Source organism: Eupeodes corollae, chromosome 1 (genome assembly GCF_945859685.1).
Source record: "Eupeodes corollae chromosome 1, idEupCoro1.1, whole genome shotgun sequence".
Lineage (NCBI taxonomy): Eukaryota > Metazoa > Arthropoda > Insecta > Diptera > Syrphidae > Eupeodes > Eupeodes corollae.
The window spans coordinates 267,552,870-267,580,248 of record NC_079147.1 but is presented as its reverse complement, the minus strand read 5'-3'; the positions used below and the strand labels follow the sequence as shown (position 1 = coordinate 267,580,248).

Sequence of the window (27,379 nt, the reverse complement as noted above, 5' to 3'; positions counted from 1 at the left end):
TATAGTAAAAGATCGTTTGTATTTTTTGAACAATATGGGTTTATGTCAGGCTAGTCTACTTCAACAAATCTCATGTTTTATTGTAAATATGTCGTCGATTCATTAGATTCTGGTTATCAGGTAGATACTATTTACACAGACTTTATAAAAGCATTTGATTCTATTTGTCATGAAATTCTTCTAGCTAAACTTCGAGCTTTTGGCATTCACATATTGCTTCTGAAATGGATTTCCAGAAACCTTTTTAAAAGTACACAATGTGTGAAATTAGGGAAATTTGTCTCTAATATCATACAAGCTTCATCAGGAGTTCCTCAAGGTAGTCATCTGGGACCACTTCTTTTCAATATATTTGTTAATGATATCCCCTCTCCTCTGGTGCTGATGACATGAAAATTTTTCTTTCTATCAAAAATAGAATTGATCAGCAAAATCTTCAAAATGATTTAAATGTTTAATCTGATTGGTGTGATAGGAATATCCTTCCATTAAATATCACAAAATGAAATGTGTTTACGGCACATCGCATTTTAGTTCCAATGATCCACAACTACCATATGTTCAACCAGGTTTTTGATCGCAAATCTGAGATTCGTGATCTTGGAGTAATTTTTGATCCGAAGTTGTCCTTTTCGTTACATATAGATTATGTAATTGCAAGGGCTAATACAATGCTTGGTTTTGTCAAGCGAAACTGCAACGAGTTTTCTAACCCTTATGCTCTGAAATCAGTGTACATGTCATTAGTTCGTCCGATCCTTGAGTATTGTTCAATTGTTTGGTGTCCTTCTACTTCCATTGGGATAACTCGTATTGAAAGAGTTCAAAAGGTTTTGACTAGTACTGTTTGTCCATGATGTATTTTCATACCGTATCAAATGTCCACAAATCATTTATAATTTTGAAATTTATATTCCGAAGAGAAGATTGAGTCTTCGTCATTTCTAAAACTGATATTTCGGCCAAAATTGGAGTCCTTTTCCAAACGACTGGAAGATCAGTCAGCGAACAAACGATGTTGTCTATGGTCATGCACTTTGAGCTCCTGGGTCAGTTGGATCTTTTACGAGTGTAAGCTTAAGTGCGAAAGGTTGCGTTCTTGTTCACGGTGAGGAATAGACTGTCCGGGATCTGCTGTACACTTTCACGGAACGCGGCGTGAAATATCGATGGGTGTTGTTGCAATCATTCACTAGATTTTCTTTCGCCCACTTGCAAATCTTTCCACTAGGAAAAATTTAATATTTTTTTGAGTCAACTGATTATTGGTTTGAAATAAAACAGGTTTCTGTTTAGTTTGGTAGTTATTCCAGTCAATGAACGATAAAAATTGCCTTCACCTCAAAAAAAATCCAACAGTTTTGAAACTAAGCACACTTACTAAGGAATGTCTGGCAATGACCCAAAAACAAAGTCCGCAAGAATAAGACGTGAACTCTAGCGGCAGTTAAGAGAAACATGGTGTTTGTTTCAGTTTTTCACTTTTATCTCGAAAGCTGTTTGTCGTATCAAAAAATGTTGTTACACGAAATTAAAGCTCATATCGTATCTGTTATAGTTTATAAAATATCTCTAGTGCCCAGTGTTTATCTTGAAAACTATTTGTCGTATCAAAAAATAATCTTATACATTAAGGCTTTATAAATTTTTTAATAAAATATGATAATAATTTAATTTATACTTGTTTTAGTTTGTAAAATAACTCTGTAGGCATGTAAGGAAAACATGTGATAATTTTTTCAAACACGTTGCATCGCAATATGGCATAGAATTATATCAGTTGTGCGTCCCACATCATTTTGGTCTTCATACTATGAAGCTCAGTTGTTCTTATTGGAGATATCAGTTATTTGCCAAAAGGGAAATAATTAAAGGGGTTAATTAAACCGCAGAAAAATCGTTGCCGCAGCTTCATCGTTTATCAAAATGCGTAGAAAGATTGGGTGGATTTCACCTGTTAATGTGTTATATTGTTCCAATAGATTTTGTGATGATTGGAAGTGGCCTGCAAGATTTAATGAGTACTATATACGCCCCAGTTCATGTTGAAAAGATGCTGCAAGGAAAAGCTTTCTCTAGAGCAGTTTGTGTTTTAATACTAATACCAACATCTTTAGCTAATGTAATAATGGAACAAGTCGACATAAGCCAACATGAATTAGAGGAAATCCAAAATCTCATGAAAAATTTTCTTTACGAGTCTTCTTCGTTATGTGCACTAAAAGAACCCTCATTTGATCCAATAGTTAGAAACTACAAACAAATCTTAACAAACTCAAATCTATTGGACCAACTGCAGCCTTAAGGATTCAGTTGCTTAATATGATTACATTGCTTAAAGATTTTATTCACGCTTAGCGGTCTGGCGATTGGAATGACCATATTAACTGTGTGAAGAATATGATTCCATATTTCCATGCCGCCAGACACTTCTCGTATCATGTAACCTGTATTTGCAGGACATGATAAAACTGCCTTTGCGATGACCCCAGATCAGATGAATCTAAAAACTTTGTGGTATAGGGTTATTTTACTATGAGAAGAACTGACCGATTTTGGATATAATAAAATGAACAATGTTACACAAGATATTTTAATAAAATATCGGAAACAATTTGTGTGTTTTTAATTTTTGTTCATCTTTTCCATTATCTGAATTGAATATGGATGAAATAAGAACTAAATAGAAGGGGTCCTTTCGTAGATTATGGTCTCAGTTAAATAGTTTTTCACTTGTAACAGATAAACTGTAATATTTGTTGTATACTATACCTTTTCAGAATAACAATACAACTTATCGTATGCTTAACAAAGTTTATTGAATCAGTTTACCATAAGAAGCATGATTCGAATTTTGTATTAGAATATTTTTCGAAGAAACAAGATGTGGTGTAACAGTTTAGTAGCCAAAAAATTTTGTAGGACTAATAACAAATAAAAGAAAATTCATAAGAATACAAATCTCGAAAATTGTCTTCGATACTCGAATAAAAGTCCCACTTTACTTTTTATCGGCAGTAATTTAACTGCAGATTAATTTGCAACAAATTAATATTTCTTATTTTTAAAATGTTAAAAGATTTTGATATTTGTTTTCAATTTGTATGCATTTAGAAATAAAATACAATTTTAGAAAATATATTGAAACATTTTGTATTATTTGAAAAACAAAGCGACTCACATCGGCTTTTTTAACCAACATATTTTTTTCATTGTTTCGTTTCACTTAAATACATAGAGTGTTTTTTATTAAAGGAATAGAATTTTTTTTGTACAATAAACGAACAAAATAAACAAAATTCTGGGTTTGAATTAAAAATTCATGGCATTTAGTGCTTACAAAAAATGTTGGCGTGCAACTTTTAAATATTTTTTGTAGTATAAATTGCATTATTTAGCCATAAGCGCAACGACTGTTGGCTTTTAAATAACTAACAGTTGGTGATTTATCAAAAGTTATCAAACGACACGAGCAAGTTAGTCATTTGGTCAACTCACAGTTTCATTTCTTGAGATAGTTTGTTCACCAAATGTTTGACTCAAATTTTCTTTAATTGATTTGCAATGATATGAACAAAATAAAATGAACGACTGGGTCGCACGAACTTGCTCCTGTACGCAAAGAGTCTGTTTAAAAAAGTACCTATACAAAATTTAAAAATATACCTGTAAAATAAGTTTGTCTTCAAAGATATAAATGCTATTTGATTGGTCAAAAACTTAACGAAAACATTTGTTTGTGTGTTCAACTTGTTCGTTCAAAGCTTTTTCCTTTGAATAACTTTATTTTAATTTCATATAAGATGGACCAGGATGGAAAGTAAATTATCTGAAGATAAGAAAGAGGAAGAACATGTATGTTTAAATTGCAAAGCGATCGCGTATTGGTTGTGTAGTTAGGCAGGTGTCTAAAACGAATAACGAATAGTTCATTGGTGTGCTCAGCCATGTTTATGATGATAATGAAGGAATGTTATTAGTAGGTAGAAGGTACTTACTATAATCCAATCACATTCCTTCTTCCCTACAAGTTTTTAGCGCAAACATGGAGTTATTACGTTTAGTTTATTTTTTTCGTTAAATTTTAAAAGAAGCAAGAATACGAACAAGTACAAGAAACTGCTTTTTATGAGTTGTTTACAATCAGGCTCTTATAAGTTTTGGGTTTTTGATATGAAATGACACGTAAAAAATAGTTGTAGAGGTTGTACGTAGCAGGTATAATATGTATACATTCGTTATAAAAATGAAAAACGCGCCTAACGCGAATTTGCTCAAAACCGGCTTGAACTCAATCGACCCAATGGTTTATGCTGCAGGAGCATGGACAGACAGACAAAACTGACAGGATGGAATCGCGGGACTCACTATTGTCGACTTTTTTACCATTGTAATATCATGTTTGGTTAAAATTTCGAGTTCGAATATATTTTTATATATCGCAAGTAAAAAAAGTGGCAAGAATGGAATCCATAGGGATAACTTCGTATTAGTGCCTTTAAAAATTTTATAAATATTTTTGATGGGATTTTATTTTTATTATTAAAAAAGTGTCAAGTGATTTATTTTATTTTACCAAAATATAGCAATATATATAAATTTTTTTTCAAGAGACGAAAAAGTGTCATTCTTAAATTTTCTATAAATATTCGAGTCAAAATTAATTTCTAAAATTGTTTGGTAATAAAATTTGTATTTCGTTTAAAAAACACTGTTAGTTAGAGTTTTCTGAAACTTCAATATTTTTTAACAAATTTATAATAGTATTTAAGTTTTTTTTGTTTTAATGAAACTTTTTCACTTTTTTTAAATTGCTAAATTAAAAAATATACCCATGAATATTTTTAAATTGGTTTTCCGTATAAATTTCTTGGTGTTATTATATGTAATCCAAGTTTCTTTTAAGCCAATATCTCTACTGGTTTTTAAAATCTCTACTGGTTTCGAAAAAGTTATTACCGAACATACATCTCTTTAAAAACCACAGATTGTGACTCTAAAGACATTCAAAGATCGAGAATATTGAAAATATTACAGTTTTTTAAATCAGACCTATGACAACGCCCTCCATTGTTCTCATCGGCTTTGGATTTAAAGACTGTGATTTTTTTTGAGATACAATGGATTCTTAAGAGTCTAATGAGATGGTTATTATTCTAAAAATGTCAATTACGCCTTTGTGTATGAATTTATGTGGAATGGCCCATATTTTTGTAATTACTTGATGAGCTACCTATAAGCCAACAATAACAAAATTATGCTCTAGTCTAAACAAATATACTCCATAAAAAGCTGTTCGTAATGTAAGCAACTTTTTCCGTCGCTGCTAAGTGGCCTTCAAAATAAGAGGTCTAACGGTATTCTTTTTAACATTTTTCTATTTTTCAAGTGTAGATCATTAAATATTTTAGTTGCTTTTCGATCGTCATCATTTGTCATTTGTTTTTTTTTTTACGATGCCGAGTGTACAATATAAATAAGATCTAAAAGAGAAAATTATAATTTTTTTATAGTCAATAATTTCTCGACTTATAAAAAAATATAAAGCGACTGGTTCGGTAAAAACATTTTATTCTAAAGGTCGACCACGAAAAACTATTTACAGAGAGGCCAAACAAATCGTTCGTTTTATTAAAAAAAATCCTTTTGTGTCATAAAAAAAATTGTTCAGGATCTTAACTTAATTGTAAGTTCTAGCACAGTAAGGAAACTTGCCTTATAAAATGACCTAAGAAGCTAAAGACCATCCAAGAAACCAATTTTAACCATGAAACATTTAAAAACAAGGTAAGTTTTGAAATTCCTAGACCCTGTAACGAATTTTAAACTTTGCCCTAATTTTAAGCTTGAGTTTGCAACACAACATCTCAATTGAACACCCGAAAAATGGAATTCAGTATTATTTAGCGATGAGTCTAAATATAACTTGTTTAATTCCGATGGCATATGTCACGTCCGAAGACCCAGAGAAAAGCGGTAACATCCCCGTTACTGTCGTGATACAGTAAAGCATGGCGGAGGTAATGTCATGGTGTGGACTTGTTTTTCTGGAACAGCAGTAGGGCCCTTCATCGAGATCGATATACACAAATGGATCGATTTGTATACCAGAACATTTTAGAAAACCATATGCTCCCATACGCCGAATGGGTAATGCCGCTGTGTTGGGAGTTTCAGCACGACAACGACCCTAAAGACACCGCAAAGCTTGTAAAAGAGTGGTTTACAACAAAGGAGTCCAAGTCATGAAGTTGCCGGCCCAATCGCCACCTAATTGAAAATTTATTTGGAACACTCAAAAGGAAGATCGGCAGCTGTCGGTTTAAAAATGAAAATGAACAACTTTAACTCCTTAAAAAAGAATGGTACGGTATTAGTAAAACTACACTTAAACGGTTGATTGAGTCTGAAAAAATAAGGGATATTACACCAAATATTAAAAAATTGCTTAGATTACGAACAGCTGAATATAGAGTTTTAAGTTTTTTTGTAAATATTTTTTCCTTAGTACTATTGAAAATTAATTGTTTTTATTTTCCTTATAAACCTAACTTGTAATAAAATAATACAAAATAATTGAAATTTAAAAACTTTGTAAACAAAACTATCATGAGACTTTGAATTTATACCATGAAATGGTAGCTCAGTTTACGAAAAATATTGTATGTATGCCAATTTTCAAAATCCAAAGTAAATTTGTATATGAATTTGGAATGTATGAAATCTAAATAAGACTCGTGATTTATCTAGGTACATTCTATTTTATTAAAATTCCAACAATTGCAGTTCACTCTAAAAAATTAAAAACTGCTGACAAATATAATTTCATGGAAAAAGAAATCATGATTTTGGCAGCATTGGTGCACGATCGTTTTCAGAGTGGGCTAACGTTGGAAAAGTATAAGTAAATGGTTGTTTTTCATTAAACGTGTGTATATGTTTACTTTCTTTATTAGTATTAGGTTATAGTGAAAATGTATTGGCCGACATATTATTTGTTTTATAAATAGCTTGATTAAAATTCTCTCTTCAAAATTTCAACAACAAACTTGCAATTTCTCTCTTCCTCAATTGCAAAAGCAAAACTTAGGCATAAACATTATCTGTGTGAATAAAAACAAAAATATTTTATACGATCTACGATCAACGATCTCCTCTACTATGAGAAGGTTCTCTTGGATCAGCACTTAGCCTTTAGCCAGCCATAGACGTAAGACCAGAGACAGTAGTGCTAAATCCAATCTCGGACTCGGATTAAAGTACTTACGCGATTTTTATTTGATTTAATTTATTTTTGTGTTTTTGTTGTTGTCTGTCATGTCTGAGTTTTCTTCGTGATAATTTTTTTCTTTTTTTGGATTTCTGTTTCTCCTCTAAACGATCTCAGATTAAAGATTAAATGCGGATGGCAAAGAGCGAGAGTAACACGATCACGTATTATTAAACAGATATCATTTATTTATGGAAAATAAATTTACATTAATTAATTTCTGATGGTATATTTTTGTTCTTTCTTTTCTTGTTTTTCTTTTCCACAAAATCGTCTTTTAACAAAAAAATAAAACGAATTCCGATAAAATGAAATATTCTACTTTTTTTCATGCCTTGAATTTTTAAAATTGAATTTCTTGTTCAAATTTAGTTCGTTTCGTTTTTTGGTTATGTGCAGTGTGTGTATTTTGAGAATTTTGTTATCTTTCGAGATGACAATATAATTATTATTATTGTTGTTAAAATCGAATAGAATTTTATTTTTGTGCTTGCAAAAAGGAGAATATAAGAGTAATTAAAAAAATTAAAAATAAAATTTTGCAGTGTGTTTAAATATAATTCGTGACTTTTGAAATAAAACAAAAATCTTCTTCTTTTTCTTCTTATATTATATATGTATGTATGTGGAGTAGAGGTGCATAATAAAATGAGTGATGATAATAAATTGATAAAGCTATAATCAGTGCTGCACGAGTTGCCACTTTTGCATAATATATTTATACCTACCTCATACCTAAAGCTGGTATTTGCTGTGGCATATCTTATTTGTGTTATAATATAATGTGTACCAGTCTACATATTTGATAAATTTATTTATTAGCAATAAATAAAAAAAGTGTATGTTTACCAACTTAAATAAATACCTATACTCGTACGACAACTAAAAAAGAAAAAAAAAACAACAATATTAATTATCCCTATACCGCGAAGTGAAGTTTTTCGATTGATATAATTTTATATTTTTGTTGCTAAAAGGAATATTACTCATCAACAGCAGATTTATATAGAGAGGAAAAATTCTATCTATGAAAGATAACACCTTCCTACTTTCATTGTTTTGTTGTTATGTTTGCATAAATGTAAGTAATTTAGTTATTGTTTTTTAAAAATGAAATATGAATTAAGTTTTACCTTAATATTTTATACTTCATTGAGTACTCAAACTAACTTTGATTGAATTTAACTTTTAAACTATTTTATATCAAACAGGCTTTGCACCAAATCTTAAACTGAAATTGTTGACAAAAAACAAAACTTTTGGTGAATCACAATGTTAGTGAGGAAGCATGATAAAATGTTAACAAATAAATAAATTTTAACATAAAGGTGATATTTTTGTAAAGTCGGTGGTTTGTCAAACTTAAAGTGTGAATTTAATTTCAAAATTGATATTGTTCAAGTGCTGAGCAACATTTTAGATTTAAAAAATTCGAACTTTCAATAGAGTAGAAACTGGATTTTGTCAAATAGCTTTTGTTTGCACAAATATCTACTTTAGTTTAAGGAAATTTAAAGTAACAAGATATGAGATTGAGGCAATTTAATTCATTCAACTTTTAGTGTCCTCGTCGTTGTTTTCACTTAGTTTCTTTCGTCAGAAAGGATACAATACTTTAAATGATGTGTTCGATAAGAATCTTTTCTCACTAGAAAATTCGAGTTTACATCGCATGATTTTATTTCAATTTTCAGAAAAATATGCGTATAAAATTTCGATTTTCTGGCAATTAGGCGAAGACGACTAAAAATACTTTTTCTGGCAAACTCACAGTTTGACACATAACCAATGATTGCAACTTTCTTGTGTAATTGAAAAAGAGGCTGTGATGCGACCAATACTGGTAATTAAACTCCTCTCTATCAACTTGTTTTTTTTTCAGCTTTAAAAAAATATTCATAACATTATTTTGTGTGAGATAAATGATTTCTCTTTCCTAATGCTTGAGTCGAAAACTAATTTTGGTTCAGTTGTTTTTGTCGGTTTTTGAGTTTTTTTTTTTAAAGTTATCAGTTGAATTTTTCTAAAACATTAACTTAAAACTACCAATAATATTTTACTTTAGGTTGATTTTAAAATGTATTTAAGTTCATACGATTTTATGTCGAAAACCAATTTTTACGAAGAAACCCACACTGATAACTTTCCTGGTGATTTGTCTTGCTTAAATGTTTGTAGGTTTTCGTGTTGGGTTAAAAATTTGTCCAACAATATTTTTCATATAAAAAAATAGTTTAGTTTAAAAATCTAGTTTTGTTAAATAGATTTTTAGTCAAAAACAATTTTTACCAATTTTAGCAGCAGTTCTTAAATTTTTACAATTTGGATGAATGCAATTAATTTGAGAGATATCAAGAACCTAATATCAATTTTTACCAAATTTGCTTACTATTTTTTGTAGATTTTATTTTTTTTTTATGAAAAAACGGACTGTTGGATTCTTGTAAAAAACTACTGAATATGCAAAACAATATTTTCTGTGAAATAAAAAAGTATTGAAGACAATATTTTTAATTTTTGATAAGCTATTTGAGTCTTAAGTAAATTTTTACCAACTTTTATTAATATTCTTGTTTAGGTTTTTATTTTTTGTAGAAAAACTGTAAATTCGATTTATCTCAAAATTTCACCAAATGTTAAAAACGTTAATTTTTGAGGTGACAAATTTATTTTTTCAGGTTTTTTGATTTATAAAAAAAAACCGTTAATTGATTTTTTTTCCAAAAATATACTGATTTGATATCACGTTATAATACATAATACAAATTTTATTGAAGTCGCTAGGGTTACTGGTTCGTAACCCTAGGGTTAACCAAAATATATAGCAATTTTTTCTTTTTACACCTTTCTGCATTATTTAACAAAATTTATTTAAAGTCGATATCCCCACAGGGTTTTTTGATATGACGATGAAAAAAGCTTTTTAGATTTTCAATTTTCAGAAACATCTCTCTAAAATCTAAAATCTTTTATTTCGACTCTAGGAACCTTGAAACTTCGAGAATGTCAATAATTCAATTCAACAAATCGGACCGATTACAATAACATCCTATGGGAATTTAATAAGGCTAAATTAAAAAAATGTCCCTTATTTCACTTTTGTAAAGTGTAACACTTAACCTTGCACCTTCCCCAAATCTAATTGTATGTCAAAGTTGGTCTTAATTCTTCAAAAAATTTGGCTTTATTTCACTTTGTCAAAGTGCAATAAAACCAATTTGCGAAAGTTGGTCTTATTTAAAAAACTTAACCCTATTTCACAGCACAATTTTTGACTTATGAAAGAAAATATCGTACATGCGTTTTAGTGACTTTAGACATAACGCCTCGCCACGGTAACCTTAAAGACATCAAGTCTATGGACATTATAATGAATTACAATGTTAATTTGTAAAACAATAACTTCTATGGACTTTCTTGTCGTGGGCATTTTGCATCCCAACAACGCCAACGATCTTATCACAATACGCACTACGTCAAAAATATATTAAAAAATGCGGCCAGCCAACCAACAGCCAAAAACGGCGGTTTTAAGCCTAAATATCTCTTAAAAATGAACTGTATGACAGATTTTGAAAAGTACACAATTTTTCTCTTTTAGACACAATTTAAAGCACTTTAGTATCTTACCTAGTTTCTGGAAATGCTCATTAGTTATAAGTCGGGTTTTGAAAAAACTGATTTCGAATTCAAACTCTAATTTTTAATTTTTGCTCAACCGTTTGTTCAAACCGTTTTGCCTTTATCTGTTGAAAACCATTTTAGTAAATTTAACTGAATATTGTATTTTAGGTTTAGAAAACCTTCTCTGATTTTATTGAAAAAAAGCTACTTCATAAATTTAGATATTCTTGAAAACCCTTATAAACGTGTTTTTTCCGAATTTTAATTTTATCTCAAAAACCTAAAGTGATGGATTAACTTTGAAGTCCGATTTGAATTAAAGCCACCAAAATCCATGGGAAAAGTGCAATTAAATATAATGCCAGTAAGAAAACCTTGTCGACCAGTGTTATTCTTTAATACTTTGTTTTATAAAACCGAAATTTAACTGCTACTCAATATGAAATTTATACCGAGTTCTGAGAAACTACAGAAAGTTAAGAAATGCATGAGTTCTAAATATTTGAAAACTAAGTTTTCAAGAGTTATTAGAAATTTGTCAAGAAAATGCCCATGAGTATTCTTTTTTTTGTAATATCGATTGAAACCAAATTGTAAAATTCCGTTTAAAATCTCTGCTATGGGTATCTGTTGTCAACTTCTTTTTTTAACTTTTTGTCGATATGAAAATTTTGACATTTCTCGACGTATGAATTTTAGAGTCGAAATAAAAGATTTTTAGATAGATGTGTCTCAAACCGTTCGTACGACCGCACGTTAGCGACGTTTTTTTCGTCGTCCATAGCTCAAGAACCAGTAGAGATATCGACTTCAAATAAATTCGAATGAATTTTGTTACACAGATAATAGTGCAGACAGATGCAGAAATTACTCTCAAGAAAATTGCGTGGGTGTTTTTTTTTTAGCATAGCAGTTTAAAAAAAGTGAACATTTTGGTTAACCCTAAATATCTTACGAACCAAAAACGCTAGGCACTTAAATTAAGTTTTATATAATGTATTGTAACGTGTTACTAAACACGTATATTTTTTGAAAAAAAAAAATCAAATTAAATCTCCAAATCTCCAAAACAACTTCGTGCAACAAAAAAAAAATGGTAATACTTTGAGAAAAATCAAATTGACAGGTTTTTTTTTTATAAAAAAAATAAAAACCTTAAAAAATAATAAAAGTTGGTAAAAATTTTCTTTTGACTTAAATAACTTTTCAAAAATTAAAAGCATTGGCTTCAAACTTGTTTTATTTCACAGGAAATATTGCTTAATATTCAGTAGTTTTTTTTTATAAAAATCCAACTGTCCGGGTTTTCATAAAAAAATAAAATCCTCAAAAAATACTACACAAATTTCGTAAAAATTGATGTTCGGTTCTCGATTTGTATTTGTTTATATAAGAAATAAAAAAAGTTAAGAAATGCTACAAAAAAAATGTATGAAAAATTTTGAAATTTGCAAGAATAATTCAACTGGCAACTTTTTTAACCAAGCACACATCATGGTCACATCCCAGCTTCTTTTTTTATTTTTCATTTACAATACTATGACTCCATATATTGCATATATTGTATGACTTTATAAAAGTCGAAAACCACCGACAAAAAATACCTTTCATCTCTATTATTTTAAGCACAAAAAGATATCATAACTTTTAAATATTTGAGTCCTATAGTAAAAATTACGATTTTGATAATTAGTTACATTTTTGGAAAAATCCAATTCACAGTTTCTCCTGAGAACAACTAAGAAAGATGTTGATTAAATTGTTAACATTTACTAAATTTTTAAAAACTTAACTCGAAAAAAACACTTTTTCTTAAACAAATAATTAAAAAATGACCTGATCCCTGTAACAAAGCCAAAAGAACATAAGTGTTCTTTCTATGAGTGTTAATTCCTTCCAGTTAATTTTTATATTCGGTTACGACAACTAAATGACCTATATGGAAGATTTAGCAGTTTTAAAAAACAGTTTTCAAGTTCTCAAGTACATATACAACGTGCATGATCAAAAAGTGCTTTTTGTTAAATGTGCTTAGCTTAATTCAATACCCATATTTTACAAAGAAAAGAAAAGATTAAAATAAGTTTAAAAATTTAAATATTTTTTACAAAAATGCAACCAAAAATTGAACAATTTTTTCTAAAATTTGCAAAAACTATTTTTAGATTAAAAAAAAATATAAAATTCTCTATTTTTAATTCCCTGAATATATTTTCATTTTAACGTCTAAATTAATGGTCAATAACAAAACATTTTGTTTATCAATATTCTCTACAGAATCTATTTTTAGCGGCATTAATCGAAACAAATTAAAATCTTTTCATAACTTAATAATTATAATTTCCAGAATACACAAAAAAAACATTAAAAACTGTTTACCATTAAAACCACAACATTTTTAAATACATTTCTTTCTCTAGCCTTTTTTTGTATTAATCCCATAAAACTTCAAGAAGATTGTGTCGTTGACTGCTACTTCTTGAACATATGTATACATTTTTAATGATATCATTAATCAAAAATTATAGAAAAAATATAAATTCTATTATTGGAAATAACTGGTTTCTTTTATTCTATGATGTCTTTTTATACATTTATTTTTGTTTTCAAATCAAAAACTGGTATACGGTTAAAATGGCATAAATGTGAAGTCTAGAATTATTATTATACACTTTTGCATTTTTCCATAACCACAAAATAAAAATGAAAAAACAATAAAAGATATTGTGTTAGTTCAGGTGTTTTATTCTTGTTAAATTCTTAAAATAGTGCTCAATGTGGGATCCATCAACAAATGAATAAAGTTTAAAAAATAGTGTAAATAGTCCTATTGTTGGCAACTTTATTTAAGAGAAATCTCTTCCTAGTGAGAGGGTGAGAGCGATTTTTTAAAAAGTTAACAGCAAATGTGGAAATGTCAAATAGACGATTTTGCATATTTTTTGAAAATGTCAAAGCATTGTCATTAATTGTAATTTTGTATAGGAACATTTCATTAATTTCATATGTTATCATTAATAATCTAAATTTCAGCCGTTTTGTGTGTTCAGTTCGTGCAACGTGAATAGAGACAAGCTTTATATTTTTTATTTGACGATTTTTTTCAAGCCCTTAGGTTTTTTTTTTGGAAAAACACAAATGTTTAATGATTGAGGTTTGTATTAATTTTCTATTGCGAAAAACAAAATGTTGGATTAATTTGATACAAGTTTTATGATGTTTTTTCCGAGGAAGGACATAAGACGTACCTGTTTTTTTGTGTCAAATGAATAGGGACAAGATCTTAATTCACTTGTAAGACCTTTTAAAGTAAAGAAAATAACAAAAAATGTATAATTCATGTAAACACTGGTTTTTTTAAATAGATTAAAATTATTTTTAATAACGTGTGCTGCCTCATGATTTTTTAAAGTAATCTGTTGTGTATGGATTTAAAGAGTGCTGTAAGATAATTGAATGAGTTTTGAGCCTCAGGAGCGATTTATGGCTTCAATAATCTCTTCGGTTTTTTTGGTATTACCGTCTTCCTTTGTAGACTTTTCTTTAAAGTCATCCTCATACGTTTTCCATAATGTTCGGGTCAGAAGAATATGGGGGCCATGGTAAAAGGTTCACATTTAGCCTCTGAATCTAGGCTTTTGTTGTCAGTGCGGTATGTATTGGTGTATTATCGTGTTGGAAAGTAAATCTTTGTCCACAAAACAACTCAGAACACTGCAGAGAAGCTCGACCGAAAGCGAATTTTAAGTGATTGCTGTCATTTTAGAGCTTGAAAATCCGTTTTTCAAGATAGATTTCTTCCTTTCTTAAATCATGGAAATAGAAGCTATGTTCATCCTTCTGTCTCAATTATTTTTTTTTTAATCGGAAAAGACGATGGTATGCCAAGCTTGATTCCGCCTCATTTGATTTGTTGCATAGTTAGAACGTTGTCTCTTGGGTGCGGCATTCAATGGTGTTTTTTCTTCAATTTTGGGTTCGTATATGGTCTGCCTTCTGTATCAAATGGGCAATAGAGAATAATTGCTTACAACGTCAACACCTAGCTATAAGCCATAATTTCACGGCATGTTTTTACACTTGCTGCCCCTTGCATTGTATATTCGCTTAGTTTTTGAAATCAAACAAAAGGATTTACGCAAAGATCTACTCTCTCTTATTTGGGGAATAGCTTCGAGTGAGTTCCTCTTTCCAAGCTAGCAAATTCATAACAAACAGACATAACAAATTCACTGTTCCTTTTTCAATAATTATGAATTGATCAGTATCATTCATCATCGATCTGCACTGATTTCTCCAACTTCTTCCACGGGAGCCTCCACTTCTTCCATCCACATTATACAGACAGGCGTATAGCATCCCTGCATCTACACGGAAGTCAGTTTGACTGCCAAAAGTCACCGAGTAATAATCGATCTAATAGCATTTACCCAGAATCTGCCTTGATTTCATTTATGGAAAGCCGTGAATTTGAAAGAGTTCTCTCTACCGTCCGTTTTTCCTGAAAAGAATTGGCTTTCTTGAATCTTCGTTTTTGTTTTTTTTTTTTCAATTCCTCGCTGGATTCTTGAGGTAGTTGTATACAACATTTGAACTTCTTCTAATGTTACTGGCTATAAAAGGCATGGTTTTGTTGAGATCCTGGTAAGCTCGAATTTTGCCTATTTCCTTCTTGATTAGACCCTTACCTCTACCCATACTTCTTGATTCCATCAAATTAATACTCATACTTAGCTCCCAAATAATCAGAATATCTCTTTATCTGATTTAAAGAACGCTAATAAATTTAGATCTTGTCCATTTTCATGTAACACGGAAAAACAGGTAGTTTTTATGACATTCTTTATAACAAACATTTTTTTTAGATTTTTAGTTGATCATATTTCGATTTATCTTAATCGAGATTCAACAAGTGAATAGTAGACCTTCTTTTGAACATCTTTTGATCCAAAATTGTGGCACCATCAAGTGACTTCATCAAACTTCTGTTGTATCGTAGAATTCGCGGTTTCAAACACATGTGTTTGACGGCAATAATTATATTTTCTACATACGCAAAAGCTGTGCTTTAATTAAAAATCCGTAGGAGTGCACCCTTGTGGTACACCATGTGTGCCGCTTATTTCTTTACTCCTTGAACTTCCAACCTTAGCTCTCCATCCATTTCCATAGAGTTCCCCTAATGCCATTTCCGTAAAGGTCATCTAAAAGTTAATTGTGACTTAATGTGTCAAATATCTTGCTGAAGTCCACGAACATGACCAATACGTAATGCTTTTTATTGAGACTCATGTTAACAGTTTTACAAAATTTACGCCAAGAAGTCATCTTTTCGAAAACCATATTGATTGGATTGCAGCAATGCAGTGTTTTTCAATAAACTTATTTAGTCGTCTTACAACAACTTCTTCAAGACATTTTTTAACAGCGGGCAAGATTGAAATTGGCCTATAGTTGTCAACACTTGTTGTTCCTCCTTTATAGGTAGGACGAATAACTGAAGTCTTCAAAATTTTCAGAACACACCCTTGTGTCAAACTTCTGTTCACAATTTGTTGAATCAATGGTACCAGTAGATTTGCATTGAGTTTAATGCCGCATACTCTTATTCCGTCAGCAACTTGGCTTTTATTAGGATTCAGAATCAGTATATTATAAATTTCGATTTTATCAGCTTTTTCTACATATATTGATTGAGGTAGTTGTTGATAAGGCTGTCTTGATGTTTTAACATTACATATGTGTACAACTTTCGTTGCTTGTGTTGAAAAACATTCAGCAACTTCCTCGATAATGCCAGAAACGTTAGATATTTTACAAAGATTGTATTGTATAATTTCACCCTACCCGCAATATTTTGCGCTCAGTATTTCTTTTTTGTAGAAGTTAGATTTTTTCATTTGTATTTGTTTGTTAACTTAGTTTCTCATATTTTTGTAATAAGATTTGTAACTTTTATTTCGTAGATTATTCTTCCATGTTCTATGCATTATATATCTACCTTTACACATCTCAATTATTTGCGGGGTTATCCAACACTTGAAATTTACTCGTAATCGTGTTACTAAAATCTGAGTATCAATATTTATGTCACCAAGAACAACCAGATCCAATTCGTTGCGAGTATTTTCATCAAATTCCGTAATAAATTCATTTTTATTTAGCGATGGTTATCTATAAATTTCATAAATATTTTTACTTCCCCATATACATATCTACTATTTTTATATGTAGGAAGAGAGTCTTATAGCACATTTTTCATCGAAACTAAACTAATCAAAAATTAGTTTGCAACATTTACTTAATACATACCTTATTTATTCCAAATTTGGGGTTTCCCAAATATCGTCAAATAAAAAGCGAAAAAAGGTTGTTCCTATTCATGTGACATGAAGTGTATCTTCATTTAACGTCAACTTCATAATTTTGCTGAAAAATGTCTCCACAGACATTAGTTATTTCCATCGTTTGACATTTGAGCAGTTGACTGAAGATGATGATCTGACAGGCACACTGACGTGAATTTGACGTTTTCTGTGGTTCGTTTACACTACGCATAGATGAATGCATTTAAGCTTTGTTCTACTTCTGAAGTCGATTATTGTGTTACTTACCCTATTAATTTAGAAGAATATCATTCTCATATATTATTATCATTTGATACACGTTTGTTTAATAAGAAAATTAGATCACCACTTAAATGAATTTTATGGTTTTATTCGGACAGTGCCTAAATACATTTTCTACGGTTAGGTTTTATAAGGTATGCGCATAGAAAACAATCCAAGACCAAAAACATAAAACTGGTTGACACCATCATCATCACCATCGATGCCTTCTCTATAGCATTTTGATATTTTATTGTATAGATAAGTTGTTTCAGCCAAAATAAAGGCAAATTGATTTTATATATTTTTTTATTTTTTGTTCTTGTTGCCATTCTGTAGATATACAACAGATTATTGAAATATTGTTCAAATAAAAGAATAAATATTCAACAAAATAAAGTGAAACACACCTTTCTTGTCGCAAGTGCGGGTGATATTTCTACTTCTTTTATTATTATTATTATTTTTTGTTTTTCATTTTAATTTTCTTTGGTAGTCGATGTTTTGTTTCTTTGCTTTTTTTTGGTAATAACGAGCAGAAAAGATTGCCGCCCTCAAGCATATAATAACTGCCTATATCTACAAACCTTGCCCTCTATTTGAGTTCTTATTAAGATAATTGGTGTCACATGACTGGCATCAAAGATATTATATGGAAATCGAAATATTGTAGAGAGAATATTAATGTTAATATTTTATTGACTATAATTTATAATTTTATTTCGAGTAAAAAGAAATAAAACGATAAATGAAAATATTTAATTTCGTATAAATTGGTATAATGACTTTTTCCCAGGAAGTTAATTTAAATGTCCTTTTAACAAAATTTAAAAACACACCAAAGACGTGAAGCAATGAAGTAGAACTTCAAAAGCTTGAAAGGTAATAAATTAGCATTAGTATCGTTTTTGAGGGAGAATGAATTGAGACTTTATCAAAACCATTGATCCACATTAAGGCATCTATAAGAAGACCCTAGTTCTCACAGGACTGTAGCACCACCTTAAGTTAGTAAGTAAGTAAGTATAACAATTTCTAAAGACATTACTGTTGCCATAAGTACGTTATTAATTTGAAATGATATGTCCTCAACAAGAGACACTTAACTGAGTCAAACTTCCATAACCGTCCTTAACTTAAACATTCAACCTATCTAAGTCGGCCAATACAGTACGCCTCAGACAACTTTAAGTAACTTTTTTTTATTTGCAGCCACTAAAGCTGGCTCTCCTGCTTTGCCATTTCTCTCTGGTCCCTATCGGACATAGTCCTCCTGAACCGGAGGCGCTCAACTCGTTTTACGACTGACGTGGCACCCGCCTTTTTATCCTTTATTAAATTGTCTAAATAAAGGAAAGCATCGGACGGGATAAGGCCACTTAAACTCGCATTTTTGTAGTATTCGTTATCGGGGTGATAAGCTCCAAATATTAAGCTGTTGGTTGAAGATTTTGATTTTGCAACGTGTTCCCAATCAAGCAAAACACAATTTATTCTTTTCATGTTGGCTCTGTGGTATAGAATCTGGTTTAAATAGTAATGTTTGTAGTCCGACACTGGTGTACTGAGTTATTCAAGGCAACGTGTCGAAGACCTTGCCTCTCAAACACCCGAATCTTTTCCATTTGATATAGGGCAATTATGAACAATACCGGGCACGAATAGGAAATCATCGGCCGGATAAGGGCCATGTAGAAAATCACAGTCACCCTGCTGTCAAGACTGCTTCTAAATAACAATTGTTTTGGCAGGGTGAAAGCTCCCTTAGCACTGGCCGGATCAACACTCATATGTCTGTCGAAATATAAATACTGATCCAACTAGATGCCAAGGAACTTTGCTACACTTTTATTTGCCAGTGGCTGTCGAGTTGGTTCCACGATCAATAGATTTTCCAGTTCTTTCTCGCATCCCTTAAGAACAGTTTCGCATTTCTTAAAGTTGATTTTCAACTTCCAGTCATCTTCTTGTCGAAGTCCTTCTGCAGAAGTGCTCTGATAACTTCAATTTTTGGGGCGGTGTTGTACGCAGCTAAGTTTTCTGCGTGCGCAAGTGTTTAAGTTAGGCTACCGTTAAGATCTATGGGTTAAATGCTGAACAAGACATAAGTTACCAACTCCCTGTTTGGGACCATTTTTAATATCAAAGATTTTGGAAGAATTTACATTGTCACTTTTGACCACAAACCACCTACCATCAAGCATATACAACATTGGTTTAATTATGCCAAGTCTGTTCAGATTTCTAAACAGGTCTTCTTACCATACGGTTTCAAATGCCTTTTCCAAGTCAACCAGACAAGCGTCCGTACATTGCCTTTAAGATTTGTTTCACTGGATATCATCAACAAGTTCAGACGCGGCATGAATAGTGATATTTCGTGCTCAGGCCGAACTGATTATCTGCGATGATTTTTTTGTCCTCAGCCCACTTGGACAGAGCTCTATTTAAATTTTTATTGAATACCTTACTGATACTCGGGAGAAGACTTATCGAACGGAGATTCATAGCAACTCTATTCATTACGAAATGGCAATCCAAACTGAGCAAACATCAAGTGACAGTTGTCAACAAGGCCAACTGTTAAAAAAGTATGGACAGATTCTAAAACCACAATCTCAAAAACATCAGTTATGAAACTCTTCTTTAAGCAACCAGCATACTTCAAAAGGCCTTACTCAACACTTTTTGAGCTAAGGCGGCATAACATCCAAAATAAATGTCAAACAAGTCCCTAATAAGCCCAATACAGTTTCGGGAGTTTTTACATTTTACATTTGATTCAAAAGATTTTGAGGAATGTTTTTGTTTGTAAATTGCATTATACAAATATTCGTATAAAATTTAAACCATTTAAAAAGATAAAGAGATGATTCGTCGTTCTTCTAACGATTTTATCATTTTCTTATTTTATTTTTCTGAAATTTAAAATTTCTGAAGATTGTTGTTTTTAAATTGCTTGTTAAAAAATTACTGAATAGCTAAATGTTAAGTTTTTAATTGAATGTTTTGAGACTGACAGTTTAGACATAGGTTTAAGGGTTCAAATTAGGATATTATATTTAGTTAGGTAATATTATTTAATGGATTTTCTTGGAAAAAATGAATTAAAATGAGCTTATTAATTTAACATTCCGAAATTCTATACTAGAAAACAAGGCTATTAATCTCATTTTAACCCAAGGATTATAGGATAAATCGTCCATTGAAAACAAATACCTACCAAAGTTGGGGGAGGCAAACACTAACTCGTATTAAGGTTTCTGATTCGTTTTTAGATCGAATTAGGATTAAATTTGGTTAGCATAATCATTAAAATAAAAGTTTGTCACTCAAATTGTTACCAAATGAATTATGCTCGTTTCCGTATCATTTTAAGCGTCATAAATTATAAAATGTGCATAATAATGCAAGACCATCGTATTTTTGGCTAAACCTGAATAATGCCTAATTACAGGTGGAATAAATGATTTTCTGTTTGATAATTTGATACACATTTGATGATATTTGATTTAGAAAAATAAAATTAAATGGAACTAGATGTTTCGACACTAATTTAATATTCATGTAGTCTCACACAGGAACATGCAAATGATTGTTTGATTTTTGACTATTATTTGGAAAGTTTTTGAATTTAATTAATTATCTGCGTCACGAAATTATCTGTTAACATTATATTTCTGGCTAATGTGATATGAAAATTAGTTTACACATGAGTAGGCATCAAATTAAATGACCTAGGAACCCAACTAACAGTTTCATTTTTGGCATATGTCAGTATGTCATTACAGTTGATGAAGTCATTGATTAAAAAACTGTCTATCAACTTACTTCTACAACTTCATTTTCGGTTTTTAGGAAATGAACAAATTAAATTTTGCAGTAAATTAACATAAGCAATTGAGTTTTGATTGTGAGTACCCGTGATGGTAAGCGATTCCACCAAGGGGGCGGTGGAACTCAAACTGAGCTTGAGAGAAAACTGTTTCATCTTGGCCGGTGATTTGAACGCAAAACATGAAGATTGGGGAAATCAACATAGTAATCCCAGAGGCAACCATCTTTTTATTTTGATGAATCTTTACAGCGTTGAATATGGTGTCGACCTATTGGCTACTAAGAAGCCATAGTAAGCAAGAAGCGGCTCCTCTCTGGATCTTTTACTGTACGACAACAGACTGACAGTAACAGACAAAGTGGGTAATCACCCTCGAAACTGCTTACAGACAGTCGAGTATGTAAGTGATAACTGCGGACTGGCTGCTGATTCAGAACGAACGCGTGGAATTGGAAGAATACGTTGCAACACACTCTTACAATTACAGTAAGATGCGTTGGCCTCGTTTCACCAACGTCTTAGCGAGAGAACATCGTTCGAGTGACATAGACCCACCAAACAACAGAAACCTGACAAATACAGAAATTGACCAACATTTACAACAGATGGACGAAACAATACAACGAACGATGGAACGGATAATTCCAAAAACTTGTACAGACACTGACACTGTCAATAAAAAATGTCAATCTGTTGATTAAGGAGAACTTCAGGTTATTAATTAACAAGTAGTGGAACCGCAAGATCCGGCCAGTTAATTCCAGTGACGCTAGTATGTTCCCTAAAATCAACAAGATATTCAGGAAAAAGAACGATAATGACCTTCCGTTTCTGAAGCTCCAAAGAACTGAAGAAAACAGACAGACGTAATCAGGACAGCGCAAATAGATCCATAAGAACCCATCTTTGACACAATTCATGCTACGCTTGATATCCAATGGAATATATCAAAACAAAAATGCGCAGGTGCTATTCTGGTTGATTTAGAAAATGCCTTTGACACCGTGTGGTTAGGGGGTCTTTACCTGACAATTTCGTGATAAAACTCGTTCGAGGTCACATTGCAAGAGCTATGTCTTCGACCAACAATTTAATTTTCTGGGCGTCCTATCCGAACGACGAGTATTTTGAGAGTGCACGCTTGTGCGGCTTCATTCCACCAGAGGCATTCCTCTTTTTAGAGAGATGCGGTCTGATACAGGATAGATTGGCAGTTCCGCGAATCTGCCGACCGTGGATAGGCGACTCCTATACAATCCGGACGTCATAGCACGAGGCGGAGCAGAGCTCCTTCGGTTCAGTAGGGCTGTGTCCGAACGGGACAGAACTGATAGGATGAAGTAGGAGAACCAGTGTTGCTGGCTTCAATCGGCACTTGATAGTGAGTAGTCGAATGGGGTTCTACGCCTTGGCCGGCTTACATACTTGTTTTATAGTTTAAGGGTTTAGTTTTAAGTAGGATAGGCACAAAAAAAAATAATATTAATAATAAAAAAAAACTATAAAAACAAACATGAAATAAAGCAAAAAAAAAGGAAAACAAAAATGAAAAACAAAACATGTTAAATAGTTAGATTTGCTGCTGTGGTTGTTCTAGTTTTAAGTAGTTTATAGGTAGAATAGGTAGGTTTAGTAAGCTTTAAGTTTTATATTAAACACCTTATTTTAACTAGTTTCTAAGTAAAAATAAAAAAGGATATTGATATTAGTTTTTTCTAAATTTTCTAATGAGTACAAAATAAATAAAATGGAATTGAAGTTCAATAGATCTTAGGTCCGAAAGACATTAGCACTAAGTATTATTGTTTAACTTAGAGTGTTCATATGGGACCAGTAAGTTAGTTGTAAGTTATGGTTAATTATGCTAGTTTTATGAATTTTTGTCTAGCTTTAAGATAGGTTTAAGATTGAAGTAATAACAATTAATTTAAAAAAAAGTGCGTAAGATAGTCATGTTAGAGGTCTAGGGTTCAATCCATGTCTGTGTCTTCTAATGTTTTTTTTTCGGGTACTGCCTTTTACGAGGATTTGACAAACTATTCCCGCTCTGGATTAGAATTGAGCTTTCGGGCTAGCATTCCATATATAATTGGGTGCGTTGATGTTAAAATGTTGGCACCTTAAAAGACTGATAAAAATATGTACTACAACAATAGAAAAAGATTGTTTCTTTCTTTGACATCAAAAAATGTTTGATGTTATTAATCGTATTGAAATCTTCTTCAAGGTTTTTTTTCATGTAATTTTAAGATTCATTCATGTTGGCGAACAATTTTCCTTGAACTTGAGTTCGATATTCCAACATTATATGAAAAACATGTTTTGTGTCGGGAGCTCTACCGTGTTGAAGTATATCAGAGTTGAATCTTAAGACTTATTTCGTAGAGTATTTCCTTCGCAGGCATCACGTTGTAATGATTGTCAGTGATAAAGAATTGTTGGTCGAAGGATTCAGAGTTCCAATTTTAACTGGTCAACAGTTTTGTGACTTATCCGGCGTTGATGAGGGGACTGCAACAATTCTTCCAACATAACACCTGCAGCGTATCCTGATGGACTAAGGACTTCATTCGAACGATGCACTTTGCTTCGTCCACGTCATTCAAATACTTCTACCTGTGGCCTAAACTTATTTTTTGTTAAACAAACATTTTTTTTTACTTAAAATTTTGTGTTTTGATGCATTTTTTAGTTATAAACTTCGAAATTGTCTCACATTTTTCATTCTTTTACATTTCTTAATCGTCGTCCAAGAGAATTCAAATCATTTGCTTAATGCAGCACTTCTATTTATGCTTAAAAGAGACACCTCTCTTCAAAAATTTGGCTCAAGAATTCTTTTCTTTTGTCATTGACTTGTTACTTTAATAATAAATAAAGATTTTTAAAATTAAAAAATCAAAAACTAGCGAAATATTCTTAAGTTTTGATGCAATTTCGTTATAGTCGTTAACAAATTTTTCGAAAACCACTAACGGAAAACCAACAAAATAAACGAAGAGACAAACGCCTTAAGAAATGCCAAATTGGCCTTGTTGTTTTTCAATATCGTGTTCCACGCCTTCCGAAATAAGACTTGATGCATATATTACACTTGAAATTATTTCACTTCATGAGACTCCATATAATCACAGCTTATAAAATCAATGTTGATGATTAAAATCCAACCAGTTTTTTTTACAATTTATTCCTATCCTTCTGTGAAGCTAATTATGTTCAATGTGTCACATTCTGTCTATTTTTATTTTAAGGTTAATCTTTAAGTCAAAAAGAATAAAAATGTTTTGATTTTGTGTATGTTTTAAAATTTTGTTGGACATAATTTTCCTGAAAATTCTGCTTTTTTGTTATATTTTAAAAATAATTTAACACGTGTCATTTAATTTTGTGTCCAAATATGACATGCCTTTCCAATTTTATCCGCATTATAAAATGAACTTTCAACTTTTGACATGTTTTTCATCAAGATATTAAAAAATTTAAGCACGAATAAATAAAGAAAAAGAGAATTTTTGTCCATCTTAATTGAACCATCATCATCGTCATTTTTGTGAAGCACATAGCATCGGATATGAGTCCGGTCAGTCAACTGTTATCCTTACTTCCCTAGAATTTTTCAATAAAATCAAGCCTATTATATTTGTACAACACTCCTCGCAACATCATCAACTGTGCACAAAAACCAAAACAAATATTTCGTCCATTAAATTTCTACTGAATTTACAACTCATGTATTTCCTGTTTTCTCGGTTGAGGGACCAAAATAAAAATACAAAACCATATTCATTCAGAATATAAGTGACATTTTTTTTCGTCAATGTGCGCAAAAATAAAATTACTATACAAAAAAAAAAAAGAAACGTTAACCCTTTTTTCTCAATAAATTGAATATCCTTAAAATGGACATTCGATTCTTTAGTACGAGTAATATATAATGTATTTATTATTCAAGGAAGGTAAAAGACATAAAATGACCATAAGCACAGACAATTTTAAAGCTTGAGATGGTGCTATTTTAAAGAGGGTGTCCCAAAATTAAAGCAATACATGAATTCCACGTCAATTTTTTGCAATTGTTTTTGAGCACATAGTCAATACCATTTTAACATTGTACATTTTCCTATGAAATGCCATATATAATGTTTTTGCGACATATTACACATTGAGCCAATAATCGGTAGAGCCTCACGATGCGGCGGCGCGGCGTGAAGTTCAATCTTACTAGTTTGCCTCTTATCTTGAAAACTGCAGATATTATCTTTTGATTGAAACCGATCATAAAATAATTTTTTTCACAAAGAGTATATGTATTAAAGAAGTTAGTGCGATATATTCGAGTCTACATTGGTCTAAAGTTTTAACGATGAGATTGTACTGGAAATCTTTGACTTCCTTCCCATTATAGTCTTGAAAGTTAAGAATAAAATCCGTTCCGCAGTAATCTGCCCATTCTTTCAACTTCTCGAACCATTGTGAATAATATCGATCGCAATCACTTTAAATAATCTGTCATCACCCATATTAAAACCTTTTAAAAGAAAATCGATGTGCAGCTTAAGTGTTTTGATGAAAAGTGATACTTGTAAAAGCATGGCTTCAATAGTTATTATGTATGTAGTTTGTTGTATTTTATGGAAGTTGGAAACGTCTTTTTACGTAGAATCTTAATAGTTTTTTTTTACAGACTCATATTTTCTGTAGTGCTAAACTTTAGTAAACGCTATGTGAAATAGAGCCATTGTTCTTTGATTAGGAACTAATGGCACATTTCGCTTCGATCAATTTGTGTTTAAAAAAGCTATCCATACCTAGGTATTTATGTGTATGCTTCGCAACTTTGATAGGTTCATAGCTGAAATACCATTTTTCATTTATACCCAATCTGCCAGATCAATTTTTAAATACCATCACCTTCGATTTGTTTAATTTGACGGTTAGATTCTACAACCTGTAGGAAACTTCGAGGCGTTGTTGATCATTAGTTGGAGCGTTTATGGAGAGTAAGCAAAAAGAACACCCATTTTTCTTTCAAAAAAGTCAGATCTTTCATCACCATTCCCTACCTACGGTTTATTCCATTCATACAAGTTTTCTATCACGCTTTCATACTCTTTTGGCAATCATTTGTTGTAAAGCCTGTAAAACAAGGATTTTCTATCGATTGTATCGAATGCAGCCTTGAAATCAACAAAAAGGGCATAAAGTTTCTTTTTCTGCTCCAATTGTAATCGCTACGAAAGCCTGCCTGGCATATTCTTATTTATGGTTCATCCAAACAGCTAAGCAATCGCTTACTGGTCCTGGTCCTCAAAATAAATGCTGGTGTGCCCCAGGGCACTGTTCTATCTCCAACACTCTTTCTCATTTTTATCAATAATCTCCTGTCTGCAACTTCTAAACCAATAAAATGTTTCGCTGACGATAGTACTCTTAGTTTTTCATATTCGCTTTCAGATTCACATCCATCTTCTTCGGATGTGGAACTGCAACGAAATTGATAAGCTCATTAAATTCTGGCCCAAACAGAGGTGCAACTGTCCGTTGAGAACCAAGGCCTAGTGACTTACAACTCTCAACCAATCCTGTATGCGAGTAATGTTGTCAGGAATGGAAGGGACCTACAGTTTATATGCCGAATCCGAACGACTAATTTGAGAAAGTAATTTTCCGTGACAAGAATTACTCTTGGAGAGTTTGTCAACTCCTCGCAAGACCACAGGTACTACGATATGTACAATGGGGAATTAAAAACTGTGTTCAATTTAAAGCTTCGAAAACCCAATGCTGTTTTGTATAATTAAAACGAGATATACACCCCTTGCCATTGTATGGCACTTAGACTGAGCATCTCGATATTATCGGTATGTATGTCACCAACCACCTCTTGTGGAACGATCACATACGCGATGTAGCCAAAAATTCCGCAAGGTGTTTGGGTTCCTTTAACTCCCATATCTGGGCTTATAACTCCCATATCTGGGCTGGTGCTCCTGCAACTTATTTAAGCCTCTTGGATAGTATTGAACGGAGAGCATTGAA

General features: G+C 31.5%; 1 protein-coding gene across 4 annotated transcripts in view; it reads left to right on the top strand.

Moving 5' to 3' along the window:
- LOC129941611 (receptor-type guanylate cyclase Gyc76C-like) overlaps nt 1-27,379 on the top strand; it is a 178,537-nt gene that overhangs the window by 16,398 nt on the left and 134,760 nt on the right. The window contains exons 1-2 of one of the 4 annotated variants that reach the window (XM_056050469.1): nt 7,205-7,496; nt 7,905-8,351. The exons of 1 other annotated variant lie outside the window; for it this stretch is intronic. The gene's annotated coding sequence lies outside the window, so the exon portion shown is untranslated. Of the gene's footprint in view, nt 1-7,204; nt 7,497-7,534; nt 8,352-27,379 lie in introns of those variants that run through there. 2 more of the 4 variants (XM_056050325.1, XM_056050396.1) reach the window with 2 other exon arrangements.